Raw genomic sequence first — 9,713 nt, forward strand, 5'->3', positions numbered from 1 at the left:
TTGCTGAAGACGGCGGATCTTGGTGGGAACTAGACGATGTGGTTGCCTAGCGTCCGAGAGCGCAGAGGAGGGAGGTGCGTGGCAGTATTACATCATCGCCCGAGTGTTTTGCTTTACTAAAACCCATGGTTCACAGCAGCGCTAAACCCGTGTGTGTATGTATGTATGCGTGTGCGCTAATGTGTGTGTGTATGCGTATGTGTGTGTGTGTTTGTGTGTATGTAGTTACTAACCCCTCCCGCATGTATGGCGGACTCTCAGATTAATGTTCGGGATTGGGCTGGGTGGATTCAGGCAGGCCGCAGCGCTGCAGCAGCCGCCCCGGCGCAGCAAGGTCTCATAGCCACACGTCGACTGTTTTCATCTCGGCCGCTTTGTGCGCAAAATCACAACATCAAAGCATAGAGAGAGATAGAGAGAGTCTACCCCCATCCCCATGGCGTACAGTGTTAAACGGCGTAATAGCATTGACACTGAATGGCTGGCTGATGGTAGCATTAGCACCACGTCTCGAAAACCATCTGGCGACGCATCGCCCCGAGCGAGACGACAGTAACCTGTGGAAAGCTCGGCCAGTTGTTGTTCAATTAGGCACATCTCTATGCTTTGGTCCAAAAGGCAAATCAACATATCTCTCTATATTCACTGGTTATCAACATAACGACACTTATTGCTAACAACAAACGACAGAATTGCACAAAACCCACAACATAATCGGTAAACATCACAGCGTGTCTGCAACTAGTTATCCCACGATAGCAGTAAGGTCACAGAAACCAAGATACGTTTAACATTTCATATGATAACCGCCATGCCAATAACCTTAAACAGTTTGCTACTCGATTATAACATTAAGCTGTTCTCTCATATTTCTATGCTTGCCGTTTCTGTCTTAAGTTATAGTTTATATAGCAGGCTGGCAGCTCATACAGATTTGCCCTTTGAATACCACAACTCTGCTGCCAGCAGAGGCGACTAGACCAGCACGACCACGCCTGTTTCCACCAATTCTACTGTACCGTTACACAGTACCCGTTATGTTAGCTTCTGATGCTGCTAAATCACACAGATACGCCAATCAAAATAAAAACAACGGTTTATTACGTTCAAAATGTGTGACCTTTCAATACACTAGTCTTCAAAACATACCGTTCTAACGAGACGTGAAAACCAAACTACCTACTGCTACGTAAAAAAAGGCATGTTTATGAGCATGATCTGGATTTTGGGAGAGTAGCAAGAGCTGCACTGACGCAGAATAGGAGTTCTTCTCAGTTCCCGCTACCTATGCGTCTCCATCATCACACGACAGTAGTTTGGACGCAACGGCAACGGTGTGTATGTATGAACCCTTCTTTGTTTCACTGCAATATTCGAACACCTTCGATTGTAATCACAAAAACAACCGTGGTCTTTTGTCGGATATAAAATACACATATGATTCCACTTACCGATCAAAGAATAAGTGATGAACTTCACCGCGTTTAGGAGTCCGCAACGGGCACACGAGAGGCTGGCCAAGGCAGCACTGGGAGTGACTAGAGGAATCCGCACTGCCTTTCTCTCCCCTCCGTCGACACCCTCCGCCACTGCACTGATTCAAGTGGGCGGAGATAGGCGAGTCGAGTCGAGCGACCCTCAAACCAGAACAGCTACACCCTTCCCCGTAGATGCGACGCAAAACTCTGTGGCCAGCAGACTGGAGTGCTCTTGATAAATGTGCAGTCTGTTGTCATGCATTTTAATGCGCAGCGTCGACGAGATGTATAAAAAAGGCTAGTCCTACTTGTTTTGGTTTCCTTGGAGGGGGACATGACATTTGTTTATCGGACACTGTAACAGCTTTTACGCAGTGGGTTTTGCATCATAGGGGGGTAGCATGAACACCCCCCCAAAAGATCACTGTGTTCTTTCAAGCACAAACACAGACCAGAATTATGATAATTGGTGAATTGGCTGCCCAGCATGCATGACCCATTTGAAATGCATGGGTCAATAAGACAACTCCTAAGAGGACCCCCCCCCCCTACTGAAAGGGTCGACCTGCTCCGTCCATTTAGAAGCTTCCTCAAGCCTCTTCCCTAGTTGGCACACAGACGCCTGGGCTGTAAACAGCTGACTGGCATGGAGCGCATAAATACTGCATGGCAGCTTATCTATAATGTATTGCGGCTACACACTAGAGGGCTAAATGGCTTTCCTACTGGGCTGGGTCGAATACAGTTAACGCCCAGTCCAGCCCCGCCCTGGTCAAAGACAATAACGCACCCTCCAATTATAGAGGGAAGTGCTTTCATATGGTGGAGGGATTTTGCAGTCTTTGTGTATTTAGTTTTTAATGATCACACTTTTTTTTTTGTACAGTACTTGTTAATAAATTGTAATATTGTAAGGGAGTAAAGATTGACACAATAGGACAGTTCTTTTGTGTTAATTAATCTGCCTCAATACTCAGTTAGTCCCTGACATAGACCATGGCACTTACATGGTGTGGCATGGTGTGAGTGATGGGGTGTAACACATGCTTGCTTATCACCAGATGGCAAATATCATCACACATTTCAAGCACATACTGTCATTGAGGGGATAACCTCACGCCTATTTCAGTAAAACAGATGATCAATCAACATTGCCTCATGGTATGCAAAGAAATTCCAAACTATCTTTTTGAGGGAGAGGAGCGTCTAATGGTACTTGAGGAGCATCTAATGGTACTCTAGGATTGGCTGTGATGCCCAGAGTGAAGGGACAGGAAGTAGTCATGGCTGTTACAGTTACAGTAACCATGGTGATGAATGTAGGGTCTGGCTGCTGTAGAGGGAATTCCATATGAATGACTTCTTTCAGAAGGGTCCCTAATGTTTGTCTCAACACCCTTGGGTGTCAGTGTAGTCCTCCCAGGAGCCCAAATTACCAGACTATGAAGAAGAAACAGATTTGAGGCTGGTTTATTTCAAAGTACTCTTCAGGCTATGAGATGAGATATGAGGATGTTAGTTGTTGTTTAAAAACAACAGGACAGTTATGATGTAATATACAGCGGGGGAGGAAAACTGTGACAGTTGCCGTTTGTGTCTGTGTGTGTGTTTGTGTGTGTGTGTGTGCGTGCGTGTGCATGTCTCTAAACTTCAGTGTTTGTTGTGTATTACATGTGTTTGTGTGCATATTCAGTTGGTGTTCAGCAGACAGCTGTGTTATAGGTATAAATGCGTGTGTTGTGTGTGTGTGTTTGTGTGTGTGTGTGTTTGTGTGTGTGTGTGTGTGTGTGTATGGGTGCGTGCGTGCATGTCTCTTAACTTCAGTGTTTGTTGTGTATAACATGTGTTTGTGTGCATGTTCAGTTGGTATAGGTATAAATGTGTGTGTGTGTGCACGTACATTAGCATTTACCAGCCATAGTTAGTAAGTCAGTGACATCCCCCCCCCCCCCCCCCCCCCCCTGGTTTTCAAGGCAACCCCAGCCTCGGCCTGACAGACCTCCACCCTTCAGAGCTTGGATCCCTCTACAGCCTCACCACCCCGTCCCGATCCAGCAGCCTCCGCCCGTCCCACAGGACCCCTCTCCACCCTGCCTGTCCCCCTGCTGCTGTCTCGCGCTTGGCAAGACGTTGGATGGGATGATGAAGAAGAAGAGGTGGAGAAAGGAAGGGAGATGTGCTGACTGGGAGGGGCTTCATTCTTGCGGTCCACAGGGGCGACGGGTGTGAGCGGCTGCAACCCGGTGGAAGGCTTGCTTATGTCGGTCCAGACGAAGGTCCCGTGTCGCTGGGGAAGAAAAAAGACATCAGAAGGTGAGAGGGTAGGTAAGATGGAAGGTGAGAGGGTAGGTAAGAATGAGGAAGGTCAGGTTACTTCATCAAAGTAATGTAGCTTAATACACTGATTACTTCCGATTACATTTATTTTGTAATTGAATAATGTTACGACATGTAACTTGATACTCTACGTCCCTGTTCGTGTATCAAAGAATGGGGCAGGTCAGGGCACGTTTATCTATATGCTGGAGGTCATGTACACAGGTACTATTCAAGGTCTGTGTATTTAGGACAAAGGATTAAAGGTATAGTCCTTGATCCTGGAGAAAGTTTGTTGATATTTGAACCCAAAAAGCCAATCTAATACACCCCTCCCTTCAGTGCTCCTAAAGCGATGGGTTGTGATTGGAATAGTTTATGGCTCCGTCAGAGGGCCGTGAAGAGAGATTTGCTGGTGAATTTGACAAAAAAGTGCATTGTGTTATCATCGAGGATTGCACCTTTGAATAAGGGAGGGGTCGATAGTTGAAATGGAGCAGACAGGATAGTAGAGGGGAGAATACTGTCAGGAGATGAGAGAGAAGTTGAGAGCAGTGGAGATGGCATCGCCGGAGTGTCAAAGAGTGAGAGAAGAAGTGGAAGCAGCCGGATAACGGGAAGATGAGGGAGGGAAAGAGAAAGAAGTGAAGGTAGGAGAATAAAGAACGAAAAATGAGGAGAAGACAAAGAGGAGTGTGAGTGTGTGAGAGACTCGATGAGAGGAGTGTGAGAGATTAGATGACAGGCTAGTGGGCTGGGCAGCGGCGTGCAGCTGTGGCTATGAGTTCATCTCATAGCTCAAGGTCCTCTGGGAGTAAAGCCCACGCTAAACTCCTCACACCCATCTCGGCATCTGCACCGATTACTATTAAATAGATAACATATATACGTGCATATGTACGTCAATGGATAGGTATTTTGTATGTATGTGTATTTATTGTTAGTGTATATCTGCATATTATAAGTGTACAAGGCTGGGAAGGTTACTGAAATGTAGTAGGTCACAGATGAATAGTTACCCAGTAAAAAATGTAAAGATAATGTATCTATTTTACTTACTTCATAAAAGTAATGTAGCTTATTACACTGATTACTTCCGATTACATATATTTTGTAATTGAATTATGTTACGACATGTAACTTGATATTCTTCGTCCCTGTTTGTGTATCCAATGCTTGGTGGCCTGTTTGTGTATCAGTGTGCTGTCTGCCTATGTAGCCTTATAGTTGTTGAGGGGGTATTTGCATTTGTAGCCGTAGTTGTATTTGCATTTGATTAGAGCAAATACACCTTTGTCTATGTAGCTTTGTATCATTTATGCATTAGTGTGTGCTGGTGTGTATAAGAGAGAACATGCATGTGTGTCTTTGAGTGAGTGAGGGAGTGAGTGTGTGTGTGTGTGTCTGTGTGTCTGTGTGTGTGTATGAATCACAGCATTCATGTGCATGTGTGTGTGTGTGTGTGTCTGTGCTTGTGTATGAATCACAGCATTCATGTGCATGTGTGTGTGTGTGTGTGTCTGTGCTTGTGTCTTTCTTGTGCAAGGTGCACCGAGGTTATGACAAATAACAGCTGTGTCATGGCAACCCCAGACGGTTGCTGGGAGGCCATGGCAGGGAAGCCGCTTCATGAAACGCAGAAAAAAAAGACCCTCTTTTGTTGCCGTCCCTGAGCCTCCGCACAGAGCACACTCTGTCTGAACAACAGCATGCAGCACTCAGAACACAGAAACACACACACACACACACACACACACACACAACTCGATACAATGCTGGTAATATCCTGACTACTCAACTATTCAACACAACAGCAGATCAATTAAGTTGAACACATGGAGGCGCCACAAAGTGTTGTGTCTACCATAGTGGTCAAAGTTAAAGATCAGTCATAAATCTGGCATACATTTTTCTCATTAATCAGTCTTATCAGTCTCATACAATATACAGAACTATCAATTTGGAACTGTGTTTAATATTTAAATGAATAAATAAAACCAAAATTACCATATCAATAGTTAGCCCGGGTTGGAGGTCTTTAAACTGCTGAGTAGTGCATCCACGCTTAGACCAGCATATATGATCAAAGTTCTCCAAAGTAAAACACACACAATATGTAATGTAATTCTATGTACCTACGTAACTGATGAGCTACAGGGGGGGGGGGTGTTTGGGTGTATGAGCGACTGAGAGAGAGTGTGCGAGTGAGAGGGAGAGAGAGTGTGTGTGTGTGTTTGAGTGTGTTCAAGCATGCATCCTTGAGGGTGCACATGTTGGGCGTGCATTTCAGGAAGAATGTTTGTGTGTTTCTTTGTTCTGCCTTCATATGTCCCGCGTGTGCGTCTTTGCACCCTCATGAACACACAGGTAAGCTCAGGAACAAAGGGATGTGTGATGCAGGAACTGTGAGGTTCGTCCGCACATGTGTGGCTCACATTAAATCACATTTATCACAACAGTAATGCTCCATGAACAGACCAAGGCAATAAATACGGGCGTGGCTCAGGTGATATCACATTAGGCCTACAGGGACAGTGACAGGAAGTGATTGGAGGAGAGGTGCAACTGTTTCCGTAATAGCTTACGTTTCACAGTAAGAGTTCAGTTTAAATCACGCAATGACCAAAATTCATCTGTGAATTCTCAATCGTGCGTTCCTACATAATATTTGACCAGAGGGTGGAGCAAATTTGATGGATAATTACCACCGGAAGAATTAGCAGATCATTTTCGCATTGATCTGGCCCTGATGGTGATGTGGTCCAGAGGCAGTCGCTAATTGGGAACCTTCTCTGACCACACACAATACCACGTGACCCTGTGGTGCATCTGGAGTTCACAAAATGAACACACACACACACACTCTCTCTCCCTCTCTCTCTGTCACACACACACACACAAACACACACACACACACACACACACACACACACACACACACACACACACACACACAGACACACAGACACACACACACACACACACACACACACACACACACACAGACACTCACACACACACACACACAAACACACACACACACACACACTCTCTCTCCCTCTCTCTCTGTCACACACACACACACAAACACACACACACACACACACACAGACACACAGACACACACACACACACACACACACACAGACACTCACACACACACACACACACACACACACACACAAAAGGCCAGAGAGGCTGTGGGGACGTGAGACATGTGAGGACGTGGAAACACTGTGTTTGCCAGTGAGGGGTGGGAGAGGAAAGGAGCAGGAAACACAGAGTCATGGAAATCAGAACCTGGCAGGATGGAGTGAGGCCTGTTCCACAACACAACAAGTGCTTGGATGCCGCGTTGCTTCGGCGGCCTGACATAATGGCGGCGCAGTGAGGAGAGCAGCAAATGCTCATGTATTATTTTTGCTGTATGCATGAATGTACGTGTGTGTGTGTGTGTTTGTGTGTGTGTGTGTGTGTGTGTGTGTGTGTGTGTGTGTGTGTGTTTGTTTGTGTGTGAGTGTGTGTGTGTGTGTGTGTGTGTGTGTGTGTGTGTGTGTGTGTGTGTGTGTGTGAGTGTCTGTGTATGAGTTTGTGTGTGTGTGAGTGTTTGTGTGTGTGTGCGTGTGTGTACATGTTTGGATGTACTGGATGGATTACTACCTCAATGAATCTGATTGAGAGAATACCAAGAGTGTGCAAAGATGTCATCAAAGCAAAAGGTGGCTACTAAATCTAAATGTTTTTGTTCAGTAGATAATTCCATGTGTGTTCTTTCATATTTTTGATCTCTTCAGTATTCATTTACAAAGTAAAAAATAATACAATGAGAACTTATACTGGTACTGTATATGTTTGGATATATAGATGCATGTTTAAATGTCTGTGTGTGTGTGTGTGTGTGGTATGTATGATTGTATGCATGTGCTGTATGAATGCATGTGTGTATCAACATAGCCATCCATCTGTCTGTGTGTGTGTGAGGTATGTATGATTGTATGCATGTGCTGTATGAATGCATGCGTGTATCGACATAGCCATCCATCTGTCTGTTTTTCTGCCTACCTACCTATCTATATGTATTGTGTCTAGTTAGTTAGCTGCTGTGTGTCTTACCCCGCCTTGATATGGCTGGTTGTGTGGTCTTCTGGAGTCGTACTGATGTGTGAAAGACATGTGTTCCAGTAGGGTTTTGGGTTGCCCTATTGGATCCACTGTTGGAACTACAGGCACACACAAAAACACACACAGCATCCTTTTCAGTTCAAACTGTTTCGAAACTTTGACCAGTAGAAACATACATTAATGTCGGATTGTTCTCCTTGATAGCTGTCAGCTGTCGACAGCTTGACATCCATCTGTATCTTTGCTTTGCAATCACAATATTGTGAAAACATTTTGAGAATCAAATCAGCCTTTGTTGACTATTGCTGACACTCATTACTGATTGACTCACTTCCCTGATTGATGCAGAGATTAGGTGTTCTTGAAACACTGAGACGAAAACAGAATCAGATTCAGTCTCTTATTTTATACTGCCGAAATGGATGGCATATTTATGACAAGAGACATAAAGATAGCATAAACCTTTATGAACAATTCATCATTACAATTTTCCCAACTTCCCATTAACAGTTTGAAGCTGAACAATTATGTATGAACATGAATCCCTCTTAATGTAGCTTTAAAGAGCTGCAAGTATGCTCACATGTGGAGATTTGTACGATGTACTGTTGGTTGTTCAATGTAATCAATGTGATGAAAACAAAACACAGTGTTATTATACCAGAACTCTGACAAAAGCAGTGTCTATCCCCTGAAGTAAAAATGCTGAATAATGCTGAATATCCATAATATGAGGGCTAGTATTTATAAGCTCTTAGCATGCTTCTGGCGACTAGCAGCTGTGTGAGCAATACTGATGGAAGATTTTGCATTTATTCATAGGCTAAACACACACACACACACACACACACACACACACACACACACACAGATACACACACACAGAGATACACACACACACACACACACACACACACACACACACACACACACACACACACACACTCACACAGATACACACTTGTCTAGCCTGGTAGGCAGTGTTTCCATAGATGTACAGACTGTGGATTGTCTATGACACATTCAGAGACAAAAGCGGAACAGAAAGGAGAAGCAGTGAAAGAAAGAGAGGGAGAGAGAGAGAGAGAGTGTGTAAGGGAGAGTAAAAGAGAGCAAGACAAAGACAGTGTGTGTGTGTGTGTGTGTGTGTGTGTGTGTGTTTGGGAGAGAGAGTGCACACACACACACACACACAGTTGCAGAGAGTCAGAGAGGGATGAGAGTGTGTGTTTGGGAGCGAGAGTGCACACACACACACAGTTGGAGAGAGAGGGAGGCTTACTAATTGCAGTAGCGAAGGCTCTGGCCCTCTCCTCTTTGGCTCGAGTGACTGGGGTAGGTGCGGTGGGCTGGTAGTCAGCCCTTTGGGTGGTGTCCTCACAGTATCTAGCCTTAGGCCTCTCACTGTTTACAGACTCAGTGGCCCACCATTTAAACTAAAAAGAAAGTGTTTTGTGTTATTACTGCTTGAATATTACTAAACCTAAATGTGAAAAATATATTACAAATCGTCAATCAATCAATCAATCAATCAATCTATCCGTCTGTCTGTCTTTCTGTGTTTTTCTTGTGTAGGCCTGCGAACACTCAAAACACCTGTTCATCCTTTGTGTTGTCCGTCTCCATGTGAACAACGGGTGCGTTCAAGAATCTGACGTTGGTTCGTATGAACTTGGCATTGTATGGCTGCGGTATATTGTGCGTGTTGAGAAGTTCGCTTTCTTCCAGAGCTCGTGTGGCATACTTGTGGTCCTTGTAAACCTTATCAGGTTGAAGTCTCTCGGGTAGGCTCTCGTC

At 44.8% G+C, this 9,713-nt stretch overlaps 1 protein-coding gene across 1 annotated transcript in view; it reads right to left on the reverse strand.

Moving 5' to 3' along the window:
* LOC308373606 (spectrin beta chain, non-erythrocytic 1) overlaps positions 1-1,579 on the reverse strand; it is a 90,534-nt gene extending 88,955 nt beyond the window's left edge. Inside the window, exon 1 of the mRNA XM_080849176.1 lies at positions 1,452-1,579. The gene's annotated coding sequence lies outside the window, so the exon portion shown is untranslated. The remainder of the gene's footprint in view (positions 1-1,451) is intronic.
* Positions 1,580-9,713: the final 8,134 nt, after the last annotated feature.

Source organism: Sprattus sprattus (assembly GCF_963457725.1).
Source record: "Sprattus sprattus genome assembly, chromosome: 1".
NCBI lineage: Eukaryota > Metazoa > Chordata > Actinopteri > Clupeiformes > Clupeidae > Sprattus > Sprattus sprattus.